Source organism: Syngnathoides biaculeatus, chromosome 16, assembly GCF_019802595.1.
Source record: "Syngnathoides biaculeatus isolate LvHL_M chromosome 16, ASM1980259v1, whole genome shotgun sequence".
Classification (NCBI taxonomy): Eukaryota; Metazoa; Chordata; class Actinopteri; order Syngnathiformes; family Syngnathidae; genus Syngnathoides; species Syngnathoides biaculeatus.
Window position 1 is genome coordinate 4,084,676 of NC_084655.1, and position 14,259 is coordinate 4,098,934.

The window sequence follows — 14,259 nt, forward strand, 5'->3', positions numbered from 1 at the left end:
ATATTGTGATCTGTAGTGAAAGCAGGGAGCAGGTGGAGGAACAATTAGAAAGATGGAGGTATGCACTGGAAAGGAGAGGAATGAAGATTAGCCTAAGTAAAACTGAATATATGTACGTGAATGAGAGGGGCATAGGGGAAAAGTGAAGCTCCAGGGAGAAGAGAAAGCAAGGGTGGGTGGAAATACTTGGGGTCAACAATACAGAGCAATGGTGAGTGTGGTAAGGAAGGGAAGAAATGGGTACAAGTGGGATGGAACAGTTGGCGGAAGGTGTCTGGTGCTCTATGTGACATAAGAGTCTCCACTTGGATGAAGGGCAAAGTTTATAAAACAGAGGTGAGGCTAGCCATGATGTACAGATTAGAGACGGGGGCTCTGAAGAAACAACAGGAAGCAAAACCTGTGGTAACAGAAATCAACATGTTGAGGTTCTCGGTCAGAGTGAAATGAGCTCATTAGGGGGACAGCCAAAGTTGGATGTTTTGGTCAAACTCAGAGAGAGCAGACTTGCCCAGAGGCGAGAGAATGAGTATATTGGTAGAAGGGGACTGAGGATGGAGCTGCCAGGCAAAAGAGTGAGAGGAAGACCAAAGAAAAGGTTGATGGATGATGTGAGGGAAGAAATGAGGACAGTGGGTGTTTGAGAGTAGGATTTATTTTGTACTTAAAACAAACCTGGCCAATCACTGGTTGCAACTGTTATAGTCATTAAGGTACAGTAGTGTAATTTTGTCCACTTGTACACATTGGACGAGCTACATATTTCAAATCTCCAGTGAGAATATTACATATGAGGAGAGGTTGTTGGGCAAATTTGAGAGAACAAGGAACGTAATATGCAAACACGTGGTTTGATAACGTACACCCGATTTAATAACAAAAAGCAGAATTTTATATACGAGGAGAAAGGGAAACTAAAAGTGCACGTAAAACGCGAGCAGAACCATTAACATTACAAACCATAGGAAACACTGATAATCATGTCAGTGCGAAACAAGCAGTAATAATGCTGTTCTAAATCAAATAAGTCGACGGTGCCACAGCAGAAGGGTGATGCCCAGGGGCAAAACACAAGTTAGAGGGAATTCTAACCTGCACCAAATTATGAGTGACTCAAATCTAGGGTCAAACACGAAGTGTAGTACAGTGAGAGCAATGCAATAATCCAGGGCCTTCCTTCTGCTTCTGTTGCACTTAAATGACCAACTCATCCTCATTCCCATCAGGTGTGCAACAGGAGGATCTGCACACCAGCAGTCAGGTAACAGATCAGAACAGGTAACAGAAAACTGAAAGCAAAACATAGACAACAAAACTAGCAGAGAACGGGGCAAGACAGAGCTCAATGCGACAGTCAAAACCACTGGTAGACTGATGATTTTACTGTAACATCATCATTGCGGTATTTACCTCAAATAGTAATGACAGACTTTCACTCCAAGTAACCAGTCATCTTTGTCATCTAACTCTGCTCTGTAACGGGTGTGTATGTACAAGCTCTGGATCCATGACATTCTGTTGTAAACTTTCCTTTAGATATATGGTAGGCTGATGTCTGGAAATCCTTACACCATGATGCAAACATTTATCACTGGATGCAATGTTGAAAGTGCTTCATAATGTGTGGCTGAATTACAAGTAATGCAGCATATGATGAAAGGAAATGACAATTATCTGATTGCAACTGAATTTTTCATAGTGATGGTAAAAAAAAAAAACAACAACAAAAAACCCAAATCATCATTTCTCACTGATCATTATTTAATTGATTATCAACTTCAGAATAAAAAAAAACATGGTTGTCAAAGCTGTCAAGCCTATCTATCAATCCTTTATCTGAGCTGCTTATCCTCACGGGAGTGCTGGAGCCTATCCCAGCTATCTTTGGGCAGGAGGCAGGGTACACCCAGAACTTTAACTTTAATTTTATGATACTGAGAGTTGCATATGAAGAGTTCAGATGCACATCCAGATATATCCATTTTTGTTGTGACTGTACATTATTTGATTTGTAAATCAAATAATCTATGGAAACAACAATTTATAAATCAAAGAATCTATGAAAACAACAAAAATGATTTTGTGAAACGTTTTTGCCAGTTTATCATTTCTTCTATCTATCTTTCACTAAGTTAAGTTAGTGTGGTGGAGCCTATCCCAGCTATCTTTGGACAGGAGGCAGGGTACACCCAGAACTTTAACTTTAATTTTATGATACTGAGAGTTGCATATGAAGAGTTCAGACGCACATCCAGATATATCAATTTTTGTTGTGACTGTACATTATTTGATTTGTAAATCAAATAATCTTTGGAAACAACAATTAATAAATCAAAGAATCTATGAAAACAACAAAAATGAATTTGTGAAACGTTTTTGGCAGTTTATCATTTCTTCTATCTATCTTTCACTAAGTTAAGTTAAATTGAATAAATAGAATAATTTTCTTGCCATCTCTGATAGCTTGAACTGCATGTTTCTTTCCACTTTCAAAAGCTGACAATATTACATTAACCAATTGCCATCATTCATCCAAACAAAATGTTAACAAAACACCTTCCCATCTGAACAGCTTAAATACTATTTTTCATATATCTAGGTCTGAAGTCCCAACTAAGATACACTTTTGCAATAGGATTTCAACAAATAAAGAGTATGAACATTACTGGATTAGCCATTTAGTCGAGTTTAAAGGGTCTTCAAACAGGAGCGAGAGAACATTTCTTTACCTGGTGTGGAGACCTGGCACTTCAGTGACACAACTGGCCAGGATGTCATATCACTGGCTGTGTGTAAGGAGGGGTGTGACATAGTGAGTATGTGTATGCGCCAGTCAGCGTATGATGCATTTCCTGGCTTGTGGCTAAGGGAACCGTTTCCTGGTTCAACTTTTCGTGAGTGGGACTCTGTTTCAACACCAACACATCGCAATAGTTTACACTGAGGGAAACAGGGGAAATATGTACTTAAATCTGTGATTTAAATGCCATTAAAGATTCTGCAATTACTTGTGCCTAACTTCAGATATGATGAAGATCAGCAAACAGAAAATAGTCAAATAACACAATACATCTAAGGATCTCCATTGGCAAATACTAAATACCCAATTTCAAAATTATTAAAACAAAGCACCCACATGGATTTTTGTCGCTTCTGTACAATCCTTTTGAGTTTCTTGCCAAATAATGTGTTGATCAAATTACAGAATTATGCCTGTAACTGTAAAATCGTGGTGATCATAATGATAGCATTGTAGTTACGTGACTTCATATGGGAGACATGTTAACACAATGGTGAATTATCCAAAAGAAGTTTTTATGCATAACCTGTCAAAACACTTGAATATATACAGTGAAGAAAATAAGTATTCGAACACCGTGTTATCTTGCAAGTTCTCCCACTTAGAAATCATATAGGTGTCTGAAATTATCATCGTATGTGCATGTCCACTCTGAGAGAGATGATCTAAAAAGAAAGATCCAGAAATCACAATGTATGATTTTTAACGATATATTTGTGTTATACAGCTACAAATAAATATTTGAAGACCTGAGAAAAACAATGTTAATATTTGGTACAGTAGCCTTTGTTTGCAATTACAGAGGTCAAACGTTTCCTGTAGTTGTTCACCAGGTTTGCGCACAATGCAGGAGAGGTTTTGGCCCACTCCTCCACACAGACCTACTCTAGATCAGAAAGATTTCTGGGCTGTCGCTGAGAAACATGGAGTTTCAGCTCCCTCCAAAAAATTTCTATTGGGTTTAGGTCTGGAGACTTCCTAGACCACGCCAGGATCTTGATATGCTTCTTACGGAGCCACTCCTTGGTTTTCCTGGCTGTGTGCTTCGGGTCATTGTCATGTTGAAAGACCCAGCCATGACCCATCTTCAATGCTCTTGACTGAGGGAAAGAGGTTGTTCCCCAGAATATCGCAATACATGGCCACGGTCATCCTCTCCTTAATACAGTGCAGTCGTACTGTCCATTGTGTACAGAAACACCGCCAAAGCATGATGCTCCCACCCCCATGCTTTACAGTAGGGATGCTGTTTTTGGGATGGAAATCATCATTCGTCTTCCTCCAAACAGGTTAGTGTTACTGTTGTTTGTGCTTATGCACCAAAGAGCATTTCAAAGTACCCACCCTTTTTGGAGTCCTTAGAGGGAGTGCTGGAGAGGGCTACCTCTGGGGACTCGATCATTCTGCTGGGGGACTTCAATTCTCACGTGGGCAATGACAGTGAGACCTGGAGGGGTGCGAATGGGAAGAACGGTTCTGTTATTGGACTTCTGTGCTCATCACGGATTGTCCATAACAAACACCATGTTCAGGCATAGGGGTGTCCACATGTGCACCTGGCACCATGACACCCTAGGCCACAGTTCGATAATCGACTGTAGTCGTGTTTTTGGACCTGCGACCGCATGTCTTGGAAGAGAGAGTCGGAGCTGTCAACTGATCACCACCTGGTGGTTAGTTGGCTATGATGGTGGGGGAAGATTCCAGTCCGACGTGGCAGGCCCAAACATTTTGTGTGGGTCTGCTGGGAACGGCTGGCAAATTCCCCTGTCAGAAGGAATTTCAACTCTCACCTCCGTGAGAACTTTGCTCATGTTCCGGAGGAGGTGGGGGACATTGAGTCCGCTTGGTCGATGTTCCGCACCTCCATTGCTGAGGGGGGCGACTGGAGCTGTGGCCGGAATGTGGTCGGTGGCTGTCGTGGCGGCAACCCCAGAACACGTTGGTGGACATAGTGATGGATGCTATCAAGCTGAAGAAGGAGTCCTATCGGGTAATTTCAGCCTGTGGGACTCTCAAGGCTGCTGACAGGTACCGGCTGGGCAAGTGGAATGCATCTTCGGTGGTCACTGAGGCAAAAACCCGGGTGTAGGAAGAGTTTGGTGAGGCCATGGAGAACAACTTTGTATTGCTCGGTTGTGGTTAGGAGAGAGCTAAGTCGAAAGCCGAAGCTGTCAATTTACCAGTCGATCTATGTGCCTACCCTCACCTATGGGCACGACCTGTGGGTCATGACCAAAAGAACAAGTTGCTGGATACAAGTGGCCAAAGTTAGTTTCCTTCGTGGGGTGTCCGGGCTCTCCCTAACAGATAGGGTGAGAAGCTCAGTCAACCGCGAGGGGCTCAGTGCCAAGCCGCTGCTCCTGCGCATTGAGAGAAGGCAGATGAGGTGGCTGGGGCATCTGATCAGGATGCCTCCCGGACGCCTCCCTAAGTGAGTTGTTCTGGGCATGTCCCACCGGAAAGAGACCCGGGAGATGACCTAGGACACACTGGAGAGACTGTCTCTTGCCTGGCTTAAGAATGCGTTGAGATTCAGATGAGGTGGCTGAGGCATCTGATCCCACTGGAATGAGACCCTGGGGAAGACTCAGGACACGGTTTCGCAGGACATGTCTTTCGGTTGCCCTGGGAACACCTTGGGACCACTCCGGAAGAGCTGGAAGAAGTGGCCAGGGAAAGGCAAGTCTGGGTATCCCTGCTGAAGCTACTTCCCCGCGACCCAACCCAGAGAGATACAGGTAGAAAATGAATGGATGGATGGATAACCCTGTTCCAGGCAGCACGGTGTCTCAGCTGGAAAGCGTTGGCCTCACAGTTCTGAGGTCCCGGGTTCAATCCCGAACCTGCCTGTGTCGAGTTTGCATGTTCTCTCCGTGCCTGCATGGATTTTCTCCAGGCACTCCAGTTTCCTCCCACATCCCCAAAGCACGCAACATTAATTGGACACTCTAAATTGCCTTTAGGTGTGATTGCGAGTGTGGCTGTTTGTCTCGATGTGCCCTGCGATTGGCTGGCGACAATTTCAGGGTGCTCCTGCCTGTTGACAGCTGGGATAGGCTCCAGCACTTCCTGCGACCCTTGTGAGGATAAGTGCCTCAGAAAATGGATTTTCTTCTCGCTAAAAAACAAACAAACAAAAAACGCTTCAGCACAGCACCTGAGCTTCACCAACCGAGAAGTGGATCGGCTCTTCATGACAGGATTTTCTTTGTTTTTTTTTCTTTTTTTGTACGCACGAAATACCAATTTATGCATTAAATTCTCATGAAGACCTTTGATATCTGGGTAAACAAACGGTGTGTGCACCTTTGCCTGAAATCTCAACACCTGTTGTCCCTAAAGACAAGTGTCTCTTCGTCATTTGACTTTGTCAATAGCCTGTAATGCAATTTTTTTTGCTGAATGTCTTCGTAGTTTATTACCCGCCTAAAAGAGAACTCAATTGATATGACTGTAAAATTATTCTTTGTCTTCAACCCAGCCTCTATCACTACCTTACAATTTCCAAAGTATGCATTCTTGATTTGCTTACCCAAATGTCCAATGAGCTACAAATTTGTATTGTGTGGATACAATATTGTATTTTGTACACACAGTACACATATCCATCCATCTTCTACCACTTATCTGTGTCAGGTCGTGGGGGCAGTAGCTTTCGCAGGGAAGCCCAGACTTACCTTTCCCCAGCCAATTCATCCAGCTCTTCCAGTTGAATCCCAAGGAGTTCCCAGGCCAACCGATCGACTTAGTCTCCTCAGCATATCCTGGGTTCTCCCCGTGGTCTCTTTCCAGTAAGATGTGCCTAGAACACCTCACTAGGGAAGCATCAAAATTAGATGCTCCAGCCACCTCATCTGGCTCCTCTCAATGAGGAGGAACAGCGGCTGTGAGCCTCTCCCAGATGCCCGAGCTTCTCACCCTATTTCTAAGGGAGAGCCCAAACACCCTGCGGAGGAAACTCGTTTTGGCCGCTTGCATCCGGGATCTTATTGTTTCGGTCATGTCCCCACAGCTTGTGACCATAGGTGAGGGTTTGAATGTTGATCAACCGGTAAATTGAGAGCTTCGTCTTTCAACTTAACTCCTTCAGTACCACACATCTGCATTTATATTGGAAAACAATAATTAACATAAGTCCCTATTTTCTGACATGTTATGAAGGAAACCAGTCACTGAATAATAAATCATTTGAGTTTGTACATTTTCTGCTCTGTCAATTTGAAATACTGTTTTTAATAAAGGGATAGAAAGCCAAGAAAACGTGATTCATTGATTATTGTTGAAAAAGTAATTGATAATCAATTATCTAAATACTTGTTAGCTGCAGCCCAACAATGTTGTGTTTTCAATTAACTAATCATGCATGTTTTGGGAATGTCGAAGGAAACCTCAGCACCCAGAGAAAACCCACTCAGGCGAATGGAGAAGATGCAAACTCAACAACGAAGCCCGGATTTGACCCGATGACTTTTAAACTGTGAATTGAATGTGCTCACCCCTTGCCCATTGTGCTGCCACATATTAAAACTATTGAAATAGCACCAGGCACATTTCCTTTCATAACAGTTTTGCAAATGGAACATTTTGTTTTCCAAGAATAAAATATCTCACTGTACGATAAATGAAACTATTTATCCTACTAAAAGACGACATTGTATTAACTTAAAAACATGCATTCCCCAAAACAAAATCTACATTCTTAAAACTGTACTTTTTTTGTATGGAAAGAACAGGAATCACTTGAATACAATATCTAGTAAACCGGCTTGGAATTTACAATGGGTTTCTGTTCCTCTGGCAGCGATGTAACCCAGTTTTGTTAACGATCACTAATGTACGCTAAAGTGAAACTTAAGTCATAATTCACAAAAACGTATTTCTATAGAGGGCGGCATGGTGGTTCAGCGGGTAAAGCGTTGGCCTCACAGTTCTGAGGACCTGGGTTCGATCCCAGCCCCACCTGTGTGGCGTTTGCATGTTCTCCCCGTGCCTGTGTGGGTTTTCTCAGCCCAAAAACATGCAACATTAATTGGACACTCTAAATTGTCCATAGGTGGGATTGTGAGTGTGAATGGTTGTTCATCTGTATGTGACCTGGGATTGGTTGGCAACCAGTTCAGGGTGTACACTGCTTCCTGCCCGTTGACAGCTGGGATAGGCTCCAGCACTACCCGCCACCCTCGTGAGGATAGGCGGCATAGAAAATGGATGAATGGATGGCTATTTCTATAAAATCAGAGTATAAATTAATATTATATATATATATATATATATATAAATCAAATAGAAAACTGTAAGGACTTCAAATAAGGGAGCAAGTCTTGTGCTCTGTGATTATGAATTCTTATCATTCTCCACTAACTAGTTCTTAACCACGCAAACCTGTACTTTGGGGTGATCCCCTGTATGCAAATAGAAAATTAAAAGACATGCCTTTGGAAAATGAGACTTTCATGATTGCATGTTCTCCCTTACTTACATTGGCTCTTTCTTAACTCTCCATTTCCTGAAGTCACTAAACGCGTTTTGATTCACACCACAAATAGCCCGTAGCAGTGAATGTGGGTGTGAATGGGTTATGTCTCTGTCAGCCCTGTGATTGACAGATGATCTCCCAAGACTTACTCTCGCTCTCCGTCAGGAGAACAGGAGGATAAGCTTGAAGTTTATGAGCAACAATAGCAAAATAATGTCTGAGTTCTGATTAGACCCCAAATGGATATGTAACCCTGAGATAACGCCCTTCATATAACTTTGTAAAATGTCTGTTAAATTGTCTTTTTGTAAACATCTTGAAACTGAACTTTTCATATACATTCGTTTGATGGGCTGCTTTGTCAAGTGTACCTTACTTCCTTCTTTTTTCTTTTTGCCTGTTTATCTACCTCTATGATGGTGATTCAGGTATGCAGAAAACTTGAGAGATGACAGCATTCCAACATCGCCCACATTATACACTTCCCAGACATCTCACATTCCAATGCCGCTCCTTCATCCGACGTTAAAATGATCTTCCCATGGTTTATATTTCCAAGAATACAATAACAATCTTTGTGAAAATGCAGATAGCTGGAGAACAAATCTTTTATCATTAAGATCGTTTCTTGACTCACTTAATGTTTTCAACATGGTTTGAGACACACATGAGAAAGATATTGGATTGTTCTCAACTGTATTAAAATTAAATTCGAATTGAATTCAAAGTTTCATTAATTTGGTGCTGTGTACATTGTACACACGGCACTTGTACTTTGCACACTGTTCAAGATGAAAATACCAAATCATAAAATTGAAAAATGACAACTCAAGAACTCATAACATTTATTTGATGGCATATGTTTACTGCTGTAACATCAATTGTATGTATTATCACTAGTATCAGTGAGCTAGAAGATTCCAGAGAAATTTCACATTGTTCTGTTTGGGGGTATTTGGGGCATGTTCATCTACGGTCGAGTCTTTGTTGCACAGCTCATTTGTGAAAATACGTCAGCACAATGTTTTAGTTTTTGCAGACGAAATTAAATTGGTATTTGTCTGCTGACCCTATGAGGACTTGTAGTATAGAAAATTGATGTATGTACTTGTGATTTGAGAGGTGTGGATTGCCTGACTTAAAAACAGCACCATCATTTGTATGGTCTACGTCTTGAATTGACGGTAGTGGTAATCATAAATGTAATATCTGGCAACACACATAAATAATTCTGCAGCCAATAGATCGAGTGTGCAACCGGGTAAGTGAAAATAAAAGGACAGCCGTGATAAATGTCAACCAGGCAGTCATCCGAAGTGTAAATGGATTCAAAAACAGTGACTACAATAAATCCTTAATGTCCTGTTTATTTAACTTTTAAACGCCATTGTTGCTTGTTTTATTTCTACCAGTTCCTCCAATGTGAAAAATTAGTTAGATTGTCTGTTATATGTTGATTTGATCTTTAAGTGGAACTGTGCACTTTTTCTTCCAGGCTGAAGTGTAGGAAAAGTGTACGCTTATCTAGCAGCAGGGTGCTCCCATGTTGAATTTTAAATACACTCATTCAGGACTTGCAATCTGAAAACGTGATCTTTGGCCCTGCTAATTCAAATTTAGACCTGAACACAAAGAGAAAAAAAAAAAAATGGAGAACGACATTTTGGTTGTAGTATTGTGTGTGACCACTAGAGTGCATCTTTCTCTAGAAGATAATGAGCAAAATGGACCACCTTGGAGAAAAGTCATTGGATCCTAGTTAGAAGCACATTTTTTTTTAACCAAAGAATGAACCTTGTGAACCAAAGCAAAAATATCAGAAATGTGGTATCTCAAAACAGCATGAGTCAAACCCCGTTATGCACACAGCTTTGAAGAGGATTTTAAGTGTGGCTCATCGCAAGTGTCAACATGCAAACACAAAAGGACAGGTTGTAACTGTAGAATGCCACTAATTCTAAGATCCCGACCCCCCAAATATTTAACAATTTCAACAATTTTTTTAGATTCCCAACCACTGTTCCACAGCACATGAATGGGGATTACGTGTCCTGGAGAAGTTGTTCAGTTTTCCAGACTGGTTTTATTAATATCTAAGATCTCTGTGTTGGTCTTCAATTCTTGCATGTGTATCAGCTTTGTGTTCAACTAAAATATTCAGATCCTGAGGTCACACTCAATTTTCCAGTCAATTGAGAAGAGATTGGCATTAATTCAGTATGCTGTTTTTAAGTTTTTTTAAAAATTTTTTTTTTTACTTATTTGGGTTGGTGATGTGCCGTGATGTTTTTACAATGTAAAATATGTGTGTTGGCTCATTAAAGGTAGGGAATCATGGATTCCTAGTCTCAGGGACATCTTGACAGTCATCAGGAAGTAGACTATCTTTCCAACAACTAGTTGCCATTTTTACATTTTTCGTCAACAACAGGACTTGGACCATGACCTTGCAGTTACAAAGTTTAGGTATTTACAGATAATGCTGCTCATTTGGTCAAGGACCAGTTTTATGTTGTTTTGGGTTCAGGTTTAACACATTCAATAGAAAAATGGTGTTACTACATTGCCAATAAAATATTCAACAATTAGACTAAGTCTAAAAAGTCCACTTCAGTACCATCTGAGTGTACCTACTGTTCTGTCTAATCCTTATCTAAATTAACTAATGACCAGCATTATTTTACATACTTGCAAGTATAAAAAGGAGGTTGAAAACAAACAAACAAAAAAAACCCTTGCCATCCGACATGTTACTCAAATGACAGTCTAGGCAACATTGGCGGCCAAACCAGCATTCATACTCACAAATTAGGAAATTCACCTCGACTCCCACACATGTATACTGCTTGATGTATTTATCTCCCAGAAATTGAGGGAACAAATCCCAAACCAGGTCTTAGAAATGAGATTTTCTTTCTTACTATAATATTAAAATACAGACTCCCTTGTTGTTTGTAATATTGCACCATCAGTTTCTCAAGGTGTAAACTTTGCATCCATCCCTTTTCCAAGCCGCTCATCCTCACAAAGGTTGCGGGAGCACCAGAGCCTATCCCAGCTAACTCCAGGCGAAAGGCGGACTACACCCTCAGCAGGTTCCCAGTCAGTCGCAGGCCACACATCGACACGATTACAGAGTGGGAATCAATCCTAGGCTCTTTGCACCAAAGTAAGGTATGCGTACCACTACACCATCAGTGACTCTTATTAACTTTCCATACATTCAAAGGTATGATTCCATCATCATCAAGAGCTTTGAAGGCAGGCAAATTTTATATGAAGTGAAGATAAAAGGTCAAAATGAAACTTATTTCCAATGTATATTTTTTCGCTACAGCAGGGATGCTCAATGGTGGGTAATTTTAAAATTCCACCTTGGCACAGCCTGATCTAGGATGAAAGCACAGACAACACAGTGCACTAAAAGCTAATTCTGTATTTTAAATAAAGGAAGCAACATAACATTAACCTTAAAACGGTTTCGGAGCATAATACACCCCCCCCCCACCCCCGGCGGGAGCTCGCGAGAGGCTGGGTGCTTGAAAAGTAGATCTTGGGGTAAAAAAGTCTGGGCACCCCTGCTCTACAGCATCTGATTCTCTGCTCCATGTACATGCAAAAGATGTAGTCCAATAACTTAGAAGTTACTTTTGGGAAAATACTGCTAAATGATTCAAAGTACCTCCTCACCTTTTAGTGAGCAGTGGCCTCAAGCTGTAATTACCCTTTGACCAGCACTTCTTGGAATGAATCGTCTGACTCAATGGCTTGATTGATGGAACTGTCTGAGAATGTCTGTTCATGAGCATAAATGGCTTTTCAATCATAGGAAAGCTGCTAACCTACTGGAGTGCATTTTTACGAGGGTTGATAAGTCATTAGCATGCTTCTTTGCAGATACAATCACAAGTGGACACCTTGAGATAAATCAGTTTCAAACTGGTACGAGACACTGTCCCCAAATGGTAACTAAGGTTGGAACTCACCTTGTGTAATTGTATTCGATAGCCAGTCAGTTTGAATTATACAGTGATATCAGCAAGATCTCATAGTCAAGATAATCCCACTGTACTCATTGTTTTCAAAGCATGCAGGTTATCTTAGGTGCCACAGTGGCCATGTACCTGTTTTCATAATTTTTTTTTGTTATTAATCTGGGAGAGAGCCACTGACTTAAAGTGTAACTGTCATGAATTGCATGATTTTTAGTATGTTATTAATGAAAAAACGGCAGCCGGTATGGACTCATGCGTTTTTCACCACAAAACATGATTTTGACGTATATGGCTTTTTATAACTCCTGCCATGAAAATCCTCTCGAGGGATTTGCTTTCGAGAAGTACCAGGAAGTGACGTACAGGGCAGCAGTGCCCTCAAGCGGTCTCGTCTGTTTATACTAATTTTACCTGCTTGAAGGTAGCTCGTTGTTCCTTTGTGTTAGCCAAAATGCTGGCTCGTATTGTATTGCTGCATATTGCTTGAACACTCTGGAGGATGGATTCATTCTTCATACTTTTCAAAAATACCCAGTTCGTCGTGAAAAATTGATTGCACGGGTGCAAAGGACGAGAGCTTTGTGCGTTCCAAATGACAGATCGTCATGCTCCAGCCCGAGCTGTGCAGGTGCCCGTGCGGTCGCGCTAATTGGGGGGCACACACCTGCGCCTCATGCGGGTTGATTGGCTCCGCTGTATATAGGACCATGGGGACGGCTGGTCGGGTGCCAGATCGTTGAGGTTCATGCCCTGTTCCAGCACTCCCGTATCCCTGATCGTCAACCCGTGTGTACCGACCTTCGCCTGTTCTCCGACCGACCCCGTAAGCCTGACTCCCTAAATACTCCTGCCGCCTTTGATCGTTCTCCCATGTACCGACTCCTGCCTGCCCACTGACCTGCTCTCTATGGCCGACGTCCCAACTGCATCTGCTGCTCCTGACTGCCTGCCCAATCCCCGACCATTGAATAATAAACGTTTTTCCCGAATTACCCCTGCGTCTCCCGTGTACTCCTGCATTTGGGTCCTACTCCGTTCCGATGGACAGCTACATGTGTATCAGCTACTAAAAAAATATAATAGTTGGGGGGGGGGCGTAATCCTCTCAGAATGTAACAAAAGATCCGCGCACCTAAGCCCGGTTTGCTGAATGTGTTGGTGCCAACTATGGCTTTGGACAAGCTGCTGCCGAAGCTGTGTCTCGTCCCTCGTGATCACGGCTACAGCCAGGTGGCTCATTTGGGCGCCGACCTGGGGTGGGTCATCTTGGCGCCGAGCCGGGCTGGGGTGGTTTGTTCCGGTGCCAGGCCGCGGTGGCTCATCTCCGTCGCGTGGAGGTGGATTGGACGGGGAGGCAGTTTGGCTGCGGCGTCGTCGTCGCTTGCGGTCGGGGTTGTTTTTATCTACGCCGCGTGGAGGTAGATCAGACGGAGAGGCGATTTGGCTGTGGCGTCGTTGTCGCTCGTGGACGGCGTTGTTTTTATCACAGTCGCACGGAGGTGGATCGGGCGGGGAGGTGGTTTGGCCGCATGCTGTTTGGCCGTGATCCGCATATCATCTAAAAATGGCTCGAAACGATAGGTTAATATTGCTGTGGTCACTTCACTCAGTTGTGAGATGTTCTCTTCTTCAAAAAGAGCTTCCGTGTCTGAAGGGGTGTGTCCCATAGTAGGTAGCACAGCGTGTTTTCAATGGCAAATGTCCCAGTGTGACGTCACGGACAGAAGATGCAGCCAATAAGGCGAACACTTGCATGTCGAATGAGGCTCCCGCAACTTTGCGCATGGATGACACACTCTCCGCTCATAGTTATTTTTTCGTGTAGGCATTGAACTAAATAATGTTATATGTACAATGAAGAAAATAAGTATTTGAACACCCTGCTCATGCAGTTTATTTCAGAACTAGCTCGTGCATTTTGCTGTGTTTAATGCCTTTTTTTGACAAACCATTTGAAATAGTACACTTTATGAAGTACTCAAAGA

General features: G+C 42.4%; 1 protein-coding gene across 3 annotated transcripts in view; it reads right to left on the minus strand.

Moving 5' to 3' along the window:
* The window catches only part of septin12 (septin 12), a 108,667-nt gene that overhangs the window by 46,030 nt on the left and 48,378 nt on the right, over positions 1-14,259 (minus strand). The window contains exon 1 of one of the 3 annotated variants that reach the window (XM_061845849.1): positions 2,730-2,772. The exons of the other annotated variants lie outside the window; for them this stretch is intronic. The gene's annotated coding sequence lies outside the window, so the exon portion shown is untranslated. Of the gene's footprint in view, positions 1-2,729; positions 2,773-14,259 lie in introns of those variants that run through there. 3 annotated transcript variants of the gene reach the window in all.